A 19,910-nucleotide genomic window follows, 5' to 3' on the forward strand; every position below is an offset into this window, starting at 1 on the left:
GTAAAAAATAAAAGTAAAATCTATTTAGAGAATTATATAGATTAGAGAGTATCTAAAAGATAATATATTGGTGAGAAAAATTGGGATATTGTATCTTTCTTCCCCTTCAAATTAAACATGTCATCTTCATATATAGTCCAACTACATTCTTCAAATACAAATTGCAGGAAAGCTAGCTTGGTATCCAGTATATTACAAAATAAGAGTTTAAAACAAGAGCATTACACAATCTAGGGAAACCTCCAATCATTCTTCATGAATGTCCATGTTTAACATAAGAACTTCAATACAGATGTTCGTTAAAAAGCATTTATTTGAAAATATTAAAGTAATCATGAAATTCAAGAAAGAGAAAAAAAAATAAGGAACATTTTGAATGGCCAGTGATGAAAATAATTATTTTACTATTATACATCACTGTTTAAAATTGGTTCTATTGCTTTCTTTGGTGTGTATGTTCCTTAAGAACCAGAAAGCAACCATAATTTACACATAATGTAAACACCAGTTAAAATCATGAAGAATATTTGCATGGTCATCGATAACACTTGATATCACTTTTCAGGCATAAGTAAATAGAGAAATAAAGTACTATCTCAAGGAATTGAAAAACAAAATTAATGTGCAGCAGATACACATAAAAGTAGACTTACAAGGTAAGATGAAGCACCTAAAAGCCTCAAAAATATGTTCTGGTTCAAGTGTTTGTTTGTCTTCTCTAGTACAAACTTCATTGGATTCAGATGAGATAAAATTAATCAAATTCACACAATATAGATAAAGTCTCAAACACTTCGCAAATGAGAAAAAGGGAAAACGATCTTATGAAATTAATTTAAATAATAACTGAAGCTAGCTTAAGTACTCATAGAAGCTATACACATTTTATTTACTTAATATATTCAGAAAGGTCAGAACATGAAAGGGAAGATATATCACGAGCCAAAACATCTATGGAAGCAAAAACTTAGCACCAACAAACAATAACACAATAATCAGTCTTTATGAGAACTTATTTGTGTGAAGTGTGTAACCATCTCAATAGTTCATATCAGAAAGGTAACGAACATTGCTCATTGGTTTAAACGCCTGAAGTAGTCCACCAATAAGATATGAGGATAAGTTTTGAGCCGAGATAACACATGATAGTCTCGCCAAATGTCTAAGTTGCTTCACCATCCCATCTAATAGCTTAAGTTGTTAAAGAGTGTGCCCTTTTAAGTTCATACATTTGGACTTGTTGTTTTTAATAAGCCAAGCACATGAAAAATCTTTTTAATATAGGTTGCTGCAAGACTAAAACTCAAGTGCTCTACATGCTTTGCTAGTTGCTACCATGTTTAAGTGTGACCATCTCATCTAAAATCTAAATCTATTAAGAAAGTACACTTTCATTTACTTAATTACCTCTCAAAAACCTTAGACTTTATAAGGACTAGTAAAAATCCTTTAGCACATAACTTAACCAAATTGCTAAATATATCAGTAAATATCTGAGGATAACGCATGAATTCGATTCCATCGACCAGCTTATCAAGTGAAAATTGGTCAACTGGTATGGGTAGAGGGCCTACACCTTTGACATGCACCTTTTCACCCAAAAATGATTGGTCACCAAAGATAGGGGCAATAGTTTCTGGGCACTATAACCAAATAAAGCTGATAAGTTGCAAGTAAAACCAATAGATATTAGCAGGGTAATGAACATACAACATTTGAAACTCTATCACAACTTTTAGACCAATAGAACCCCCATGGGTGCACCAGAAAGGAAAATTATTGGGGTAATTCAAGGTTTTTAAAACTAGAATTCCTTAATCTTACACTTATCTCTACAACATTGACGTACAAGTCTTTCACTAGCCAAAAACTGTTGACTAGTGCGAGAGCTAATGTATATTTAAACAATAACTAAGACTTAACGTTAACTAGTTGGTATCATATATATAGGTCCTTTAGTTCCATGTTGTTATGTTGTTCTAAGCAAAATCAGTAGCTGTTTCAATGAGTAGAATACACAGTAATGGAGTTGGACAAATATTTCAGCTGAAGCACAACAATTCATCGAAATAAACATAATGTATTATTACGCAGTGAAAGAGATTTGAATTACCCTCTCGCTGCAAAGCAGTTCATAGCTTAACAACACGATAAACTATTAAGTCCCCAACTAACCAAACTCATAGTACTATTAAATGGAATATGACCTGAACTTGCAACAACATTACCCATCTGACCCATTATCTATTCACAGAATTGAAAACGAAATAGGTGGCACAAAGACTATGATGATAGGGGAATATGACCTGAACTTACAACAACAACAACAAAATATATAGAGAGAATCATTATTTTACACTATCTTATAAAAATGTGTACAGAGAATCACATGTATCTTATATCAACTTATGAATTGAGAAGTTTAGCACCACAAATCAATAAACTTGAAAGTTAAAAGAGACTTATCAAGTGTCAGTAGTTTGATTTGCACCTGCTGCAAGAGATGTAGAAGAGACACATAATGTAAAAAATTGTAAAAAGCTGTAATTGAACTAAGAAGTGGAAATTGTTACAACCAAAGATACTGTATATATCTAAATAATTGGACCCTAGTAACATTGAGAATATCTCCTCTTTTAAATTGTATTTAAAGTTGGATATCAGTACTCCTTCTCAGAATAGGATAACTTAAATGTTTTTGAAACTGGAAACTTAGAAGTTTATAAGAAAAAGGTATAAACTTTAGTATAAATTTTACTACTCATATCTCAATAAATTCTATTGAAAAGGTAGGGTAGAACACTGAATTTCTCAATTCTCTAACCTCTTTATTGTAAAAAAATTGAACTTTCTAACCCAAAACATCTCTCCTACAACTTTTCTACAACCTATATTTACTAACTTTTTATTTGAGAAGTCTAATTTTATAGTATAATCACTGTCCATTACTCTAAAAACACAACATCTAGTAAACAAAAGCAAGGACATCCCAAACTTAAGATGCAATAGAAGAATTCAATTCTAACGACCTCGTTAAATTTTCTTTGTTTCCATTCATTAGTTCTCCAATATAATACTGTAAGAAATCTGCAATTTTTTCCCAACCAAATAAAAATGAACCCATTAATGTTCTATTCCACATTTGAGATAAACAGAACATCAACATATTTAAAATCAAAACTCAAAGGCTACAAGGAGAACACAATCATAAAGTGTAAACAAATAACTTACTATACTCAAATTAAAAGATAAGATTTACCTCAAAAACGTTGAAATAAAGAAACAGAGGACCGTCAAAAAACACTGAGCATCCATAGACACTTGAAATCAATCTTCAGATTTGTGAGATAGAATTTCGGAGAGTTCTTGGGCTCATGGTCAAGTCCACACCCTGGAGAATACAAATAAGTGAGAGAAAATACATTGTAGAAACCCAATTGATTGAAAAATCGAAAAGCTACCAGAATGATTTGTATGTTTGTGTCCTTTCGTTATTGCTCGATCTACCCGGAACATAGATGAACAAAATAGAGGCAGAAGAGGAACGATGATTTTCACTCGCATAGAGAAGCGGTCTAGGGTTTTTTTGAGATGAAATTAGGTTTGAAGGATGATATTTGCTTTAGTTAAAGTACCCATTCCTGATTATTTTTTTTAAGAGCAATATTTTATTTTGGGTTTAGTCTCGCTCAATTTTGGATATTAGGGACAAGTTATTGATGATATTAGGGACTATATTTCATCCCTTCGCATTTTAGAAAAATAAATAAGAGAACTAGGGTCCGGAAAAAAATTTGGACCTTATAGGTACGCTTTTAAAGACAAGATATTTTACTCGTCGCTAAATGTTGGTCTTTGTTAAGCCTTTTTCTTGTAGTGTACATTCAACTTGAGATAATCCATGCAAGCTCTTCAACCAGTAACTGGCCACATCGGGACAAGTTTATTCTTTGAATTAAGAACTACATTGGTTCCTTCCTTCTTCGGCATGCATTGAACCAAACATACCCAATTACTGTCAACAATCAGATAAACTACTCTAGTTTCTAACCATTTGATAATCTTCCTCTTGAAAACTTCTTGCATCGGTGGATTCAATCTTCTACGCTGCTCAATAATTGATTTACTATCAAGTATGAGTTGGATCTTATGAGAATATATACTTGGTAGAATACCAATAATGTTAGTAATCATCCATCCAATCGGTCTTTTGAACAGCTTCAACACCAATATCAAAGCTTCTACTTACCTATCATTGAAATCAGTAGAAATAATGATTGGAAAAGTATTATTTTGGCCTAAGAAAACATACTGCAAATGGGATGGGAGAGCCTTTAGTTCCAACTTTGGAGGCTCATCAATAGATGGTTTTGGAGGTGGAGTTTCTTTTTTGTTTTAGATCTAAATTAAACTTCTCTGGTAAACAACGAGTATAATATACCCCATCAAGTGTAGGAACTAAATCATCGTACTTGTCAATTAACTCTCCATCAAAATTCATGATCACGCAGCTAATGCTTCAATACCTAATCTCCTCTTCAATTGACACATCTGGTTCCTGCTCAACAATATAATTCACAACAAACATTGATTTAAGATCACTTTGATTCTTCATTGATTTGCAGATATTGAATGTCACCTCTTCATTGTTCAATCAAAATTTCATTTACCCTCTCTCCATATGAACTAAAACACCCCCAGTAGCAAGGAATGGTCTCCCTAAGATGATAGGCACTTCAGAGTTATCCTCGACTTATATAAAAAAATCCATCACAAATATGAATGCCTCAACTTCAACTAGAATATTTTATAGAAGCCCAATTGGTTTCTTCACATTACGATCAACCATAAGTAATCGAATTATAGTCGGTTTTGGGGCTCCCAAGCCCAACTTCTTGAACATAGATAGCGGTATCAGATTTATGCTAGCACCCAAGACACATGGGGCCTTAGCAAAGTGTAAAATACCAATAGTACATGGAATAGTAAACGTTCCAGGATCCTCCTTCTTTTTGCACTAATGATCTAGTAGCAATGTCGCTACAATGCTGCAAGTTATCATCACCTTCAAAATTGACAACCCTATTTTTGGTCACTAGATCTTTCAGAAACTTAGCAAACTCAGGCATTTGTTCTAGTCTTTCAATCAAAGGAACATTTATCGATAATTGCTTCAACATTGATATGAACTTGCAATACTTCCTTCCTCATTTTCTTAACCAATCTTTTTGGGAAGGGAGGAGGAGGTCTGGCATTGGAATGATCTTTTGAATAACTTCTGCTTCTTTCTCATTCTAATATTTTGGGTGTTCCACTATTTCAGCTTCATACTCCTCTTTGGCATAGGAGGGTTAATAGTGTGTTTTCCACCTCGAGTAGTAACTCTCCTGCAGTGTCCATCATTCTTTGGATTATGAATAATATTGCCGAGAAGTGTTCCTTGTTGGTGCAGATTCACACTTGAAGATAGTTGACTTAGTTGTTGCTCTAATTATTTAATATATATTGCATGTGAATCTAACGTTTGCCCAATACTCGATAAATTAGTATGCATCTTTTCATCATCTTAGCCATCATATCCTCAATGCGATTTAATCTTGATCCTCCAAATCAATTTCTTGGACCACTCTTATCATTTCTATTATTATACCCATTTGTATTGTAGTTATTATCATGATTATAATTCCCTTCATGATAGTAATTACTGAAGTTCTAACGTTGATTTCCTTGACCTTGGTGCCAATTATCCTGATTGGTTGCTTTGGTGTTAGTTCGAAAACCCCTGTCTTCTCATTCAGAAAATTCACATCCTCTTCATATATATACTCATCAGCCGATGGTGCTCTATTATGATAATTTACTGCATTAACTTTTTCAACATCCTATTCACATGTTTCAATACTAATCCAACCTCTTTTCTCAATTGTGCCATCTTCTCACAAATATAATCATTGGACTGATTCTGTGTGGCTTGTATCGAGAAAATTCTCTTTGGAGCAGCCAAAGTTCTAGTGCTTCATGCTTTATTATTCTTGAAGATCTTTTCAAGTTTCTCTGCAATTTTCTGAAATGTGTTTGCCCCATAAGATCCTCTAGCAATAGTATCTAACACTGTTTTTCCATTGTTATCCTGCCCTCTGTAAAAGTACTCCTTGAGTGATTCATTATCAATACGGTGGTTCGGCATACTTCTCATTAAGCTAATAAATTTTTCCCAAGAATCACTAACCGACTCCCCTGGTAGAGTCGCAAAGTAATTGAGTTTATTCTTAAGCTTCAACTTCTTGGATACTGGGAAGTACTTCTCCAAGAACACTTTATTCAACTTCATCTATGTGGTAATTGAGTTATATGGGAGCTCAGATAGTCATATTGTAGCATCGCATATCAATGATAATTGAAACACACATAACCCGATCACATCCATGTCTAAGTTTGGTCTTCCCACACTATTCTTACACAAGATGATGACTTTACTAAGATGAAAATATGGCATAACCCTTTGGATGTAAGAATTTGCATCAGACTACTACAAACCACAAACGTATGTCTGGGTAGTAGTGGAGGAACAACTATGTCACCAATTGATCCCACATCATTACGTTCAACCCTGAAATTATCACTCACATTGGGTGCTCATTGATTTTGCACTCTCACAGGGTTGTTCTAGTTGTTTCCCAGTTCCTTCACTACTCCTGGAAGTTGAACTCTAGCAACATCCTTTTCACCCTCTCTGATTGGATCATCATCTAGTCCTATATTCCAACCTTGTTTGACCATTTATCATAGTGTTTTTTCTTGTTCTGGATTATAAAGGATCGAGAATTTCCTTGACTCCGTGTACTTGACATACACTTTGAATAAAACTTGTAGAAAATAAAAACAAAAATAAAACATAAATCAGGAAATAATTGACTAATAGTTTTTGATTTTCTTGCATCTTAAACTACCATAAATGGACACTCCAACCACTGGCTAGTCACCTCCGGCAACAGCTGACTAGTCCCAAGTAGCTACACCATATATATTATCATCACCAACCATAGCCAACACATCAATCCATGTGACTACACCTCTCAATTATCCAAATCTACTAAATCTGCAAATCTTGAATGAGGATTTGCAAAACGCTAAGACCATGCGTGCGATACGTTATAGGCCTGTTACATTGCTACATAGAGAGCCATATATTAAATGGTCAGAATCGGAAGTGGATGCGATGGATGTCATTGAAAACCTTCAACACACACAGTTGTAGGGAAGTTCTCGTATGGATGGCCATAATTGGAAGAACTCAAGAGCATCATTCCTATACAATATAACATAAAGGGAGATTGTCAAATATGGCTATTTCATAATATATACATATTGATAAGACTATCATTAAAGGAGGATTTCATCAATGTAATGTCTACAATGGCATTTGATGGGTTGGGGATTTTGACTCATTTAGGGCATAAATTCAAAGATTTAGCTTCCTTAATGCCTATTTATGCTCTAAACTGATGATAAAATGTTAATTTACAGAAATGAAGGCAAAAGAGCAAGACAAGGGCATTACGAGGTAAAAAGGAGCAAAAAATCAAAAAAAGTTGAAGGAAAGCAAAGCTGGTACTCGCCAAAGCCACTCGATGACTCACCGAGTGGACATTCAGCTTGCCTAAAGTTCCAACATGCTAGACCATGGACAAAACCAACTTACTTCACTGAGTGACTCCGATCCTAAAATTTTGGGAACGTATTAATGTAATTTTCAAAAGACAAAAAGAGTTCCCAGATTGTCCAATTCTGGGTTTTTGATACTAGGCATTCTAAACATTGTTCTTACACTTTTTGAGTAGAGATTTAGGGTTTGTTTGATTTTTAGCTTCAATTTGAGCATTTGGAGACTTGTGGATTGTTGCCCAACCTGATGGTAAACATAGTTGGTATCAATTTCTTGTTCTTTATTATGTTTGGCTAAAACCCCTATTCTTGGGGGTGTGATTATGTAGTTGAATGTTTCAATTAACTTATGGGTGTTAGTATTTACTAATTTTATTGTTGATTTGAAGTGGGTTCAATTAATAGTTTGAGTTTTAATTGATGAATTGTAGTCGCAAATACAATTCTAGTTCAGTTCCCTAAGATTGCTTGAGAAAGGAGTTGTACAGTTAAAACTATTAGTTGATGATTGTAGTGATTGTGTTATTGTAGATTTAGCTTGAGAAAGTGGGTCTAAATGCAATCCTACTAATCTAGTTTGAAAAAGTAGATTGATTAAGGTATCAAGATGTTTTTATGTGTTGTACTTGTCGAGGTTTGAAAGAACTCCCTTGATTCGTGATAGTTGATTGAGAAATAGTTGTTGCACCTAAAGCCTAGTCTACCCACTGAAGTTCAATGACTTTTAGTAAATAATAATCACCCATTTAGAGAAATTGGCATTCAATTTATCACACTTCCAAGAAACCCTCTCTTCTTATTTACTCTTGGTTATTTGTAGTTATTAATTGTTCACCCAAATCCCCCCATTTGACATTAATTGTCAAACCCTTGTCATTTACTTTATTTGTTGCGAAAATGTTTACATCTACAAGCGATTAGAATACTATTTTACTTCGTAATCAAATTCTTTACAATATGACTCCCTGTGGGATCGACCCCAACGCTTATTTGGGTTTATACTTGTTAGCGTCCGCCTACACTTAGAATTAGATGAATTGTAGTTGAGCGTTATAAAAAAATGGTGCCACTGCCGGGGAGTGATGTTTAGAATTCTTTTAGTGGAGTTTAGTTGTGAACTGATTTAGTTGTAGTTGAATCAACTTCTTTTTATTCTTTGTTGGCTGCTCTTAAACTGGTGAAGAGATGAGTGTTAGTTGCAGCAATGCCAGCCAACTTGGGAACAATCATGACATTGGTAATTTGCACGATGTCAATGAAGGTCTGTTGGGAAGTGCGGGTGCTATTCGATTGCCTCCGACTGTGGGCAATGTGGTGTTTCATGTTACTAGCACTATGTTGCAGCTATTGAAAATGAAGGGTCTCTTTGGAGGTCTTGATACTGAGGACCCTCATGACCACATCTGAAACTTTGTGGATGTGTGTGGGACATTTTCTTTCAAGAACATCACTCATGAGTCGGTCCGACTTCGTTTGTTTCCATTTCCTCTAATGGGGGAGGCAACGAAGTGGTTAGATGATTTACCAAGGGAATCAATCACTTCTTGGGAGGATCTCACTAATGCATTTTATGTAAGGTTTTTCCGTCCCTCGAAAATGGTGAAGTTGAGGGATAATATTCAGAACTTTAAGTGAGTCGATTATGAACCTATTCATGAGACATGGTTGAGGTTTCAGATGTTGCTGCTCCAATGCCCAACTCATGGACTACCGAACAATGTGTTGCTATATTATTTTTATCGGAGCCTCGACTCAGTCAACAAAAGTGTGACAGACCAGCTTGTTTGAGGAGGAATCATGCAACAACCGTTTGACATAACATCCACTCTTCTTGATGAGATGACAAAAATTAATCGAGGTTGGTACACTAGGGAAGATCAAGTGTCTCCTTTGAACTTCGAGATGACAAGGAACAAATGAAAAAAGAACCAAGAACAAGATGAAAACATGACCAAGATGATGACCCAAATGAACCTATTAATGAAGCATGTCATGTGAAGTGGTTCTAAGGCTATGAATGTGGTCGGAGTTAGTGGAGTGAATCCTGGTGAAGCTTATTTTAAGGCCATGTACAATGAAGAAGTACACTTCTTAGCAAATCAGGCAGGAGTTTTCCGTCCGAACTATCCAAGACCAGGTGGAAATCAAGGTTGGAATAGGGATCGCAATGACGGTTGGAGAGACCGAGATAGGGAATGGCGTGATCATGGTACAGATTGGAGAGAGTGGGATGTGGAAAAATATCGATATGTACCTCCCCATGAGAGTCAAAAGCCAAAAGAGCCAAGGACTGATCCGAAATATTTCCGAACCGAAGGTATGCTTGCTCGCATTCTCAAAAAAGTGGAAGGATCAGACAAGGTGCTAAAGAAAATGAAAGATGATGTCTCTTCTCTGAATCAAACAGTTACATCACACTCGGTATCTATTAAGCATCTGGAAACACATATGGGTCAAATCTCTACTTATTTAAATCCAAGACCAAAAGGGGGTCTACAGAGTGATACCATGGTTAACCCAAATAATGAAACTTGAAGGCTTGACTTCGTCGTGCCACGACGTCAAACAAGGCGCTTCTTGGGAGGCAACCGATGTTTTTGTTTTTAATTTTGTTACTTGAATAACAGTTGTTAGATGTGAGTTGAAAATTCAAAATATGGGAAAAATGGGTAATTGGGTGAGCTCAGGTACCATTCAGCGAATCGCCAAGATGGTCGGCGAGCCTGATATAGATCGCCTTTTTGACTAACCAAAAGGTTGGAGTTTTGATAACTTTGGCGAGCAAAAGTACCATTCAGCAATGCACCGAATCGGTCGGCGTCATAAGTGACCATCGCCGACTGGCACACAAAATGAAGGGTCAAAAAGGATTTTAATCGTTTTAAATTCAAAACTCCCTTTTATTTTGCATTTTTCGACTTCTGCATTCTTACATTTCAAATTTAGATCATATTTTCTAGGTTTTTTTTGCGTGGGGTCATTTGCTTGGTGGATATTTGCGTTTTTGCTTTCGTATTTGCTCGCCTGATTTTTGCGTCTTTCTATTTTTGCGGTTGGTGTCCCAAACATGATTTAATTTCTGTCCATTGCTATAAATGCTCATATTATTGTTGGATCTATTGCACTAGCTTGTAAATGTGGTTGATTTTGAATTGTGGGTTGTTGTATGATCGTGTTAAACTTTGTATTTAGCCCCTAATTGTTGAATTTCGTGTTTAAATTACTTGAAATCGTAGGTGTGTGTTCTTATCATGTTGGGTCTGGTGTGGGTGTAGTCTGAGTAACCCAAATTGTATCGATCGAGTTAATCTACCCAATGATAGAGACGGTGACGTCATTCTTAAGGGCAAAAGATGTTTATTGGTCGATTTTAGTTAAAATGGGGGTAGGCTGAGTACCACGGGGTTGGTAGTGATATGGGCTAGGTGTTAAGTTCATAGAATAGGGCTTTAATTTTGTTCTTGTAGGTTGTGCACTAAAAATTTGAACTCGAGGTAGAAATCTGGCATGAGGGGTAGTTCGGCGAGCTTAGTCGAGTTCGCCGAATGATTTGTGGTTTTGGAAAATGTCTATGTACTTGCCGTTATACCCAGAAAGTTAGTTGTTAGCCTCTGTGACATTTGACAATATGCTTCTTCTCGCCAAGTTCACTCGATGACTCGCCAAACATCATTATGATCGCCATTTTTCAGCCCAAATTCTTGAAATTCTTTTTGTTAGATTCGGCGAGCTACCCTTTGCTCACCAAATGAATTCAGTCTCTCGCCGATTGACATTCGAACTCGCCCACTTCTGATGATTTTTTTGCATTGTTGTTTTATTACTTTCGGCGAGCCCGCTACAGCTCGCCGAACTAGTTGGTGAGTTTTTCTGTAAATTTTCAAACTTCATGTTTATTGACCTATTTCTAATGTATTGATTCGATATGTGTTGTTTTGTAGATATGGCCAGACCTAAATTTCCAGAAAGGAACCAACCACCCCGGAAGAGAGCACGAGGAGGAGTTATTTTTAAGGGGGCTGCCTCGCCACGATCAACACAGCCTGAACTTCCTCCGACAGGGGGAAAGGGCATAGATAAGTGGAAGGGTCTTGCGGAGTCAAGTCCGATTGAGTATAACTCCGACGGCATGGTCATCTACAACACTCACATCACCACTTCAGAATCAGATCGTGAGGATAATTCGGGGTCTAGTTCGCAAGCCTCTGTGTCAAAGCCAGAGGATGACCAAACTCTTTAGAGGAGACGGGCTAAGCTGCGCTCCAAAGAGCTGCATGATCCAGCTAGACTCCCGATCACTCCTCGACCTCCTCTACCTCCAGCACAGACTGTTGAGAAGGCATCACCATTGTCCCCGGTATAGACACATGCACCTCGCTCGATATCATACTAAAGGTTGCCGGGTTGCATATGATTTTGGAAGAAAAGAGGTTGTCCACTGACGGGGAAGTGGACAGATATCCAGATGTGTGGGACAACATTAGGTTCCAAAAATTTGAGAGGTTTACACAGCCCCGAGGCTCATACATATCTTCTTGGGTCTGGGAATTCTATGCGAAGTACGGGAAGCTAGTCTCAATAGGGAAGAAGAAGGCAAGTTTATTTGCACCGGTTGATCATGTGGTGGTGCAAGGTAAAAAGGTTAAATGCAGCAGTTTTGATATCAATGAGGCATTGTGGTGCACGTTAAATGTACTACATTTCTTGGTAGACAAGATCAAGAATAACACCCTAGACGACCTAAAAGGGTGGTTGCCCCCCTTGATTTTCGGCATTACACCGCCGTGGATTGAGTCAGGGGTCCAGATTGGGAAGAAGGACATGAATGTAGTTGCGCGGTACTGGTTCAGATTCATTAGCAGCACACCGATGCCTTCCCTGAATGAGTCTATATTCTGGCATTCGAAGGCAGCTTTACTGGGTTCCATTATTGACCGAGATAGATAGAATCTCGGGTTGATCATTGAGCAAGAGATGGCCATAAGGGCCAAGAAGAGCTAAACATCTCTCCCATTCTTGGAATTGATCACAGCGTTGTGCCTGCATGATCAAGTGCCCTTTATGGCGAAGACAGATGTGGAAGTGACTCCCACTTCCTCTACTTACATCTAGAGGATTGAGGTCGAGTACACTAGGGATGAGTCTTAATGGAGGAGAACATCATCGGTGTACACATCCCCGACTATTGATGTAGATATGCTAGAGGAAGATACAACCCCTCCCACTTAGGACGGTGAGACTGCAGATACTCCCATTACTACTATTACTGCTCCTTCTTCATCTACTACTACTAGTACTACTGTTGATGTTGCTGCTTGATGAGTACATGATTTGGACTCATTTAGGGGTTTATCTGGATAGATTTAGTGTCCTCAAATGCCAATTTTGTGCCAATAACTGCTGTAAAATCCTTGTTTTCCAGGTATTTGGATTGAGGAACAAATCATTGACACTAACGAGCAAAAAGGAACAAGGCAGCTAAAAGAACGAAGAAAAGAAGGCCTCTTGATGATGTAAAATCCTTGATTTCCAGGTATTTGGATTGAGGAACAAATCATTGACACTAACGAGCAAAAAGGAACAAGGCAGCTAAAAGAACGAAGAAAAGAAGGCCTCTTGATCGCCTAATCCATTAGGCAAATCTCCAAGTGGATATTTCCTCGCCTAAAGTTCCAGTGTGCCAAGCACTGAAGCAGATAATCAAGTCGGCGAGAGAAAGAAGCAGTCGGCGAGTCGCCGAACGGTTCTGTAATGCAGTGTTGGATCACCCAAAGTTACAGAACTTGAGGATGCTGAAGGCTAAAGAAAAAAGGCAATGGAACTGACAAAAGGGCGTATCACCGAGTTGATTGGCGATACCAACTTACTGCGCCGAATGGTCCTTCGCAGCATATTTTTGGCTACTATAAATACATTTTCAAACATTATGTCTAGTATCAAATTTTTATTCTGAACATTCATTAGAGTAATTTTGGAGTTTGAACTAAGAGTATTGAGACAATATTCTCCTTAGCTTTGAAGAATTGAAGTTTTCCATTTTTGAGAAATTGGAAGTGGGTTTTTGAGATTCTTCAACTTGGACCTTTGTAAAGATGAAATTAATCGTACACAGTTGATGGAAACACAATTTGGTAACGATATCTATCTTTTTATGATGTCTTGCTAAAACCCCAATTCTTTGGGTGTGATTATGTGATTATGGGTTGATTTAGCTTATGGGTATTGCTAATTGATAGTTTAAATGTTGTTTAAAAGTGATTTCAATCAGTAATTGTGGTTAATTTAAAGGGTTGTAGTTGCAAATGCAACTCTACCTTCGTGTTTTTGGCCTGCGAGAGAGAGAGAGGTTTTAAAACCAAGATTACTGAATTAATGGTTTATGGGTATTGGGTTGTCATTGGTTCAGCTCGAGAGAGTGAATCCTAAACCCTTTTCCACACATTCAGCTTGAGAGAGTGAATGGACTAAAGCGTAGGCTGTTCTCAATTGCTTCTTGTTGGTGTTCGAGAGAAACCAACTTGATTCGGGGTAAATTGTTCGAGAGAAAATTTATCCCCACTAAAGTCTAGCTTATTCACTGATTTAAACCTATGTACTAACAATTGGAATTACCCATTTGTCTACCTTAGCCAATAATCCAATCACATCCCAAGAACCCGTATCATTACTTATTAGTTCATGTTATTTGTTGTTATAGCTGATAATTACAACCAAAACCCCCCTGCTATTTGACATTCGTGTCACCCCTTAATTTGAATTATGTTTTTATTCGTAAATATCTATTCCTATGATTAACTTGAACATATTCGTAATTTGCTCTTGATTCTCAAACATGTACCACTCTCTGTGGGATTCGACCCCAACTCATTTAGTTGGGTTATATTACTAACTAACGATCGTTGCCGCTTAGTATTGGATTAAGTGTCTTTGAAACGTTATTAATTAAAATGGCGCCGCTGTCGGGGAATGGTGGTGGTTGACAATCTTTAGCTAAGTTGTATTTTGTTCTTGTTAGTTATAGTTGAATCTACTTATTTTTCAGTTTTGGTTTTCGTGTTGCTTGTTGAGCAGAAAAATTGAGCTTATCTGGTAGCAACATGGGCCAAATGGTTCACCCTCTCTTGAGATTGAAGAGTCTTAGGGATGACATCCTAGCCTTCAAGAAATTGGAGTGTGAGACCATTTATAAGTTGTGGCAAACATTTAAGGACCTATTACAATAGTGCCCAACTCATGGAATTCCAGAGATGCTTCTAGAATGCTTCTGGAGGGATTTTGGCCCCGAAAATAGAATAGTGGCTGACCAACTCTCTTCGGGTTGTTTGATTGGACAATCCTATGAAATAGTAGCCCAACTCCTTGATTGTGTAGCCCAGACCAACAAGGAGTCAGAAAAGGACCAACACTTGACCATACTATTGGATCAGCTAGATATCTTGGCCAAAAAGGTCAAGGAACTGGAATCAGTGTCCAAAGGAAGGACAGATACATTCCACCTCTCGAGTGTCGAAGGATGAAGAAGTAAGAGGGTGGGAAAATTGAAGAGGTTTTCTTACTCATTTTGCACAAAGTCAAAGAGCATGACAGAGTATTGGAGGAGATAAGAGAGAATGTCTTGATGCTAAATCAGATGACAACCTCTCATTCCATGTTCATTCAGCTACTAGAGTCCCAAATGGACCAAGTGTTGTTTTGTCTCTACGCAGAGCCAGAAGAGGGGTTACCTTATGAAAATGAGGCAAACCCCACTAATGGAATCTAAGTGGGGACTTGCATCATGCAACAATGTTAACTAAGGTGCTTCTTGGGAGGCAACCTACGATTTTATCGCTTTTTTTTGTTTTATAAATAATCCAGTGTTGATTTTGCAGGTCAAGGTGTGGAAGGTGTTTGAAAAGTGCAGGTTGGTGAGCTAAAAGTCTAGTCGGTGACTCGTCAAAGAGGTCAGCGAGTCCGACTTGGACCACCGTTAGACATTTTTAAATTGGAGTTTGTAAAACTCGGCTACCCCAGGAGCTGGAGCTGATAGGCGATTCACCGACCAGGTCGTCGATCAGGACTTAGTCCGCCGTTTGGACCCTCACATTAACTGGAGGTCCTGTAAAACTCTGTGAGGTAAGTGCCCACTCGGCATGTTGCTGAGTGGGTCGGTGAGCAACACTTATGTCACCGAATGGGCGATAACTGGATGGTTTTCAAAGGCCAAATGTTTAAACTTTCAAACTCTTTCACTATCGCTCACTTTTGAGCTTCCCAAACTCACACCTGCACTATATTTTCTATATTTCCCCGCATTTTTATCGTATTTTAGTCGTCCGATTTGTGTTCGGAGTTGGATTACTTTGTCGCCTAGCATTTCAAAGTATTTATTCAGCATCAAAGGTTGGTTTTCCGAACCCTGAATTCATTTTTAGCAATTTTGACTCTTTTGCAAACGATTTTTATCTTAGTGATGTGTGTTGGGCCTCTCTGATCATAATTGTAGATGTGTGTGCTTGTTTTAATTTGAATATCATGCCTTTAATTCTTAATTCCCGAAATTGTCTGCTTTAAAATTAATTAAAATTGTGGGGTTGTGCGTGTATGTTGTTTGGTCTAGTCGGGTGAAGTCTAAGTAACTCACATTTGTGATAAATGACGTGTTTTGCCTAATATAGAGCGGTTGACGACATTCTAAAGGGAAAAAGTCATCAAATGGCCAAATTTATCCAAACCGGGAAAAGTCTGAGTATCCCGAGGGCATGGGTGTAATGGGTCTTAGCTTAATTGTAATAATGCATGCTTTGATTTTATTTTCGGGGGCTACGGGGTTGAATTTGGAAATTTGGGTTGAAAGTAGCCACGTTAGGTCATTTGGCGAGCTGGGTCGAGCACGCCGAACCACTCGGTGGTTCGCTGAAGTTCTCCTTATCTTCTTTAATTTAATGCTTTATCTTGAAAAAGGTTCTGTAACTTTCGGTGAGAAGCCTAAGTTTGCATAGTGCACTCGGTGACTCGCTGAATGTCTTCCTTGATCGCCTGTGTCTGCGCCCCCGAATCCTAAAATGCACTGTAACTTTTGGCGGGAAAATCCTTGCTCTTCGAATGCTATTGGCGATTAACCGAAAGGCCCTTCCCATCGCCGACATGCCAAATTTTCTGAGATTTTTGAGCCAATCCTTTCGGCGAGCCCTATCTAGTTCTCCAAAGAGATTCGGTGACTCACTGACTGGTTTGGCGAGTTTGTTTGCAGGTTCTTTTCTCTGATTTTGCAGACATGGCTTAACCAAAGGTTGCTGGTAGGGACATGCCGCCCCGCAAGAAGGCCAAAGGGATTAAAATCAATGATGATGCAGTTGCATCTTAGGCCAAGGCCACCGGACTTCCCACAACTGGTGGAAAAGGAAAGGGAAAAGGGAAGGCACCTGCATCACCAGAGGCCATCTCCGAAAGTGACGGTATCTACGCTGCTCACCTCACCACTTCTGAGAGTGAGGGTGAGAACCAAGAGTATCAGGTTTCCACTTCTGAGCCTGAGGAGGATGAGTCACTAGTAGCACAGAGGGCAGAGCTGCGTTCTAAGAAGCTTAATGATCCGTCTAGGATCAGGACCCCTCAGGCTACTCTTCCTCCAGCTCCAGCACAGGCCGTGGTCTAAGCACCACCAGTACATGGTCCTCCTGCCAAGTCTATGAATAGACTAAAGACTGAGGGACTGAGACAATTATCCAGTAGAAGCGTCTGTTTACTAATGGGGTCATTGACAGATACCCAGAGATTATGAGCTGCCTGAGGTCACATAAATTCCAGATATTCACCAAACCCCGTGGCCCGTACATTTAAAGCTGGGTCAGAGAGTTCTACAATGCTTACATTGCATTGATATAACAAGCGAAGAAGCCGACAACTAAATTCAAGCCATATGACTACGTGGTTGTCAGGGGGAAGAGGGTGCAGTGTGATTTTGCTGCCATCAATGTTGTCCTAGAATGCACTACGAGACTTGAGGATGACTGTTAATAAAAGATCAGGATAAAGACGCTGGAGAACATGAAGAAGTGGTTGGTCCGTTGATATCAGACGGCACTTCCAAGTGGCTTGAGGTTAGGGCAGCTATTGAAAAGAAGAACCTTAATGTGGCAGCGAAGTATTAGTTTGGCTTCATCAGCAGTATGATCATGCCCTCCCAAAACGAGTCTATTCTTCGCCATGCCAAAGCAGCCTACCTAGGCTGCCTCAGTGGGGACAATGCTGAGCTTGGGATGATCATTGCATCGGAGATGCTCATGCAGGCCAAGCAGCGCCAGACATCCCTTCCCTTCTCGGTGTTGATCACCGAGCTGTGCAGATGGGCTCGAGTTCCCAGAGATGCAAAGAAGAATGTGGAAGTGAGTCCCACATCCTCTACTGATATCTGGAGAATCGAGACGGAGTATTTGAAAGATGAGGCGGAGAAGAAAAAGAAGAAGGCTGCCCCGGTGGACTCTTCCCCGGTTGTAGATACAGGCGCATTACCTGCAGAGGCACCTTTGCCTACTCCGGCCTCTGGGCCTTCAGGTACATCTAGTGTTGTTCCTTCTGACACCCCTAGTTCCTCTGCTTCTACATTGCCCCCAGAGCTACTGCTGTTGCTATTTCCCGGCCCCCACTCACTCAGGTTGCACTACTCCGGATGGGGTAGCTTGCCCATTCTGCCGATTGTCATGCTGCCAAGCTTGAGGCCTCCATTCCGGCCATGATTCAGAAAGCCCTTATTGATGCTGTGACACCTTTGAGCACTACCATTGATGCCCTTGCGGCTAGGATAGGGTGTGTGAGCGTGACCAAGGGGCCACCGAGGAGGTGACAGCTCTAAAGGCCGCCATTGCTGCACTAAGGAGAGATGTGGATCAACGAAAGTCCCCCGACATGTCCATGATTTTCGAGAGGGTGGAGATCCCAGATGTTCCAGTTAAGGAAGATATTCCTCCGGCTACTACCGGAGATAATGCTAGAGTTGAGGAGGCAACTGATCCCGAGTCTGAGGCAGAGACAAATGATGAGATGCTTGGGGTTGCTGAGGAGGCTTCTTACGAGGGCCTTACGGAGATTGAGGAGGCCATGGTAGATGCAGCTGTGCAGGCTTCTCTGGCAGATAAGCCCTTGGTTGACCCTAGTGGAGCTGGTATTACTCCTGAGGTGATTCCGGGCACGGATGCCTAAGTTTAGAGTGATGCATCGGGTACTGATGCCCCGACACATGAAGCGACTTTTTAGATAGGATCCCTTTTTACCTCTCTCTCTGTCTTATTTTTGTTTGACTTTTTGATATTCTACTTGCATTTGAGGACAAATAGCTTTTGTTTGTGGTGGGGTGATGCCCACCTTGTGTGATTATATTTCTATTTATATATTTTGGTTTTTGAGCTATAAATTATGTTTAGCACTGTATTTTGTGGATGATTGAGCTTGTGGCTGCTTGTTTTAATTGTAAATGAATTTTGGACCCTTCCAATTTTTTTGTGTTCCACCTTTTGTTTGTGTTTGAATGTGGTTGTTCTCTTGAAAATTTGAGTATCGGTCTTGATCAATACCGATGACTTGAATAGTGCTCATAATCGAACAAAAATGAATGTGCGGCTACGATGAGGCCATATGATGTTGCATTGGCAATATGTGAGCTTTTTGCATCTCGTTGGGACTAGCCAATTATCAAATTGAGTATGTTGTGATGAATATTGCACACTAGAGAGAGTATGGAGTCATGTTTGACATTGGTGTCAATGCCGTGTATGATGAGCTTACAGTGAACCATGCGTGATGACACCTAGAATTTGCCCCGTTGGTCCGGTTAACTAAGTGATGAAAGCTCTTGAGATGATCTTAGGCAACTTTGAAGAGTGTGAAACAATTTGACATTATACCTCTTTTGTGGCCTACCTTGTGAGTGTGTGAACTTCATTTGAACACCTTTTGAGCCTTAACCCTTTCTTTGGAAGAAACTTGATGAAACTGTGACCTTTCTTTATTCATTACCCATAATCCTCATAATTTGTGGTTTGCTTGAATAGCCAACTTAGGCCAAAAGCCTAAGTTGGGATTTTGATGAAAAGAGAAGGTAAATCAAGAAATGCAAAGAAGTCCCCTTTGACCTATGTTTTTGAGAAAGATGAAACCCCTCCATACAAAAAAAAGAGAAAAAGAAGAGAAGAATGAAAAGAAAAGAATGAAAAAGTTGTGGAATAAAGTTGTGAAAATGCAAAAAGAAATGGGGTGTCGAACAGTCT

At 38.9% G+C, this 19,910-nt stretch overlaps 1 long non-coding RNA gene across 1 annotated transcript; it reads right to left on the reverse strand.

Annotated features, from left to right (window-relative positions):
- Positions 1–368: 368 nt before the first annotated feature.
- Positions 369–3,754, reverse strand: LOC102581663 (uncharacterized). The gene is made up of 3 exons (XR_367914.2): positions 3,462–3,754; positions 3,260–3,391; positions 369–728 (listed from the first exon to the last, which is right to left on the reverse strand). It is a non-coding gene; the product is annotated as an uncharacterized lncRNA (long non-coding RNA).
- Between the last annotated feature and the right edge of the window lie 16,156 nt (positions 3,755–19,910).

This window comes from Solanum tuberosum, unplaced genomic scaffold (genome assembly GCF_000226075.1).
Source record: "Solanum tuberosum cultivar DM 1-3 516 R44 unplaced genomic scaffold, SolTub_3.0 scf00197, whole genome shotgun sequence".
Classification (NCBI taxonomy): domain Eukaryota; kingdom Viridiplantae; phylum Streptophyta; class Magnoliopsida; order Solanales; family Solanaceae; genus Solanum; species Solanum tuberosum.